The 1,465-nt window shown below is 38.3% G+C and overlaps 1 non-coding gene across 1 annotated transcript; it reads left to right on the plus strand.

The window, feature by feature from the left end:
* Positions 1-942: 942 nt before the first annotated feature.
* Trnat-agu (transfer RNA threonine (anticodon AGU)) lies at positions 943-1,017 on the plus strand. The gene has a single exon. It is a non-coding gene; the product is annotated as a tRNA-Thr (tRNA).
* The last annotated feature ends 448 nt before the right edge of the window (positions 1,018-1,465 follow it).

The following is a 1,465-nucleotide window of genomic DNA, read 5'->3' on the forward strand; positions in this document are numbered from 1 at the left end:
CCATTTCTGGGATGACAGGCACCTGCCATCATGCTCAGCCTTTTCTGTTGCAATGGGGTCTCATGAACTTTTTACTTAGACTGGCTTAGAACCATATCCTCCCAGTCTCAATCTCTTGAGTACCTAGGATTACAGATGTGAGCCACCAGCACCACATTAATGTCACTATTTTTTGACCACTGTTAAAAACCTTAAAAAACTAGAGCCCAACTTTTAGGTGTGAGGTTGAGATTATATTGTTCTCTATTGATACCTACAAACACCTTCGTCTGCTTGTTTTTTCCATAAGTAAAGCTCTACCATGTGCAACTCTCTCCTCTGTCTCTCTCTCTCTCTCTCTCTCTCTCTCTCTCTCTCTCTCCCAAGGGTTGACCATGTGCATCTCTCTTGTTACTTTATCACTTGTATCATTCACTATAATGCCAGAGGAAATTTGTTAATATATATTAATATACTACTAATATTTGTTAATAATACTGGTATTATTCCACACACTCTGAGAGTTTACATTCTGGGATAAATGACATTCGCAGAGGCATAAGGGAAAGGAAACCACATTCTTTACGGCATTTTTCCTTCTAGGATTACTGAATTTGTCCAAACCATCCATCAGTTAACCTTGTGTTCACTATGTCTGGACACAGTATCCTAGAGATACAGAACTCTAAGAGAGCTTCCATCTTCACAGAACCTAGAGACTAGCTGGGAAAGGCCTGGCATACAGGAAATCAAGCAAATATAATCATACTGTATAACTACATACTAAATAGTGTGGTGCAGATTATTCATGCCATAGCACATACCATGCAATATGGCACCTCCTAGACACTTGTGGCTACATTGAGAACTGAAAGTGCCGTAAGTGTAAACTACACACAGTATTTTGAAGATGATATGACAAACGAAATGTAAAATATCTCATTAATAATTTAAAAATATTGGTTTGGGGGTGTAGCTTAGTGGTAGAGTGTATGCTTAGTATGCATGAAGTCCTGGGTTTGAGTCCCAGCATCAAAAAAAAAAAGGCCCCAACAAACATCAACAACAAAGAAACAAAACAAAATAAAACAAAAACCCCAAACCCAGAAAAAAAGAAAAGAAAAATAAAAGTAATATTTTGGATGTAATGTATAGATAAACTTATCATTATTAAAGATTTCACCTGGTTTTATAAAATATAAAATTACAAATGTGGCCCACTTTTTCTGTTGGTCAGAGTTGCTATAGATCGTCACAGAATCAGCTCAGGACTAGGTGCTGAAGAGTCTGCCAGACTAGAAAGGATGGATGAGGTCCAGTTGGGCAGAGGGACACAGAATGTTCAGATTAGAAAAGAAGGGAAGGATAGGTGTGTTCTTACACAGGACAGTAAGGTAATGGGCAGGTGTGGGATGGTGGGTGTTGGTAACCAAAAGGTCTTAGTTTTAGTTAATAGTACAGGTATCTGGTTATCACAAAGGGTGAC

The sequence above is a fragment of the Castor canadensis genome, chromosome 2, assembly GCF_047511655.1.
Source record: "Castor canadensis chromosome 2, mCasCan1.hap1v2, whole genome shotgun sequence".
Lineage (NCBI taxonomy): Eukaryota > Metazoa > Chordata > Mammalia > Rodentia > Castoridae > Castor > Castor canadensis.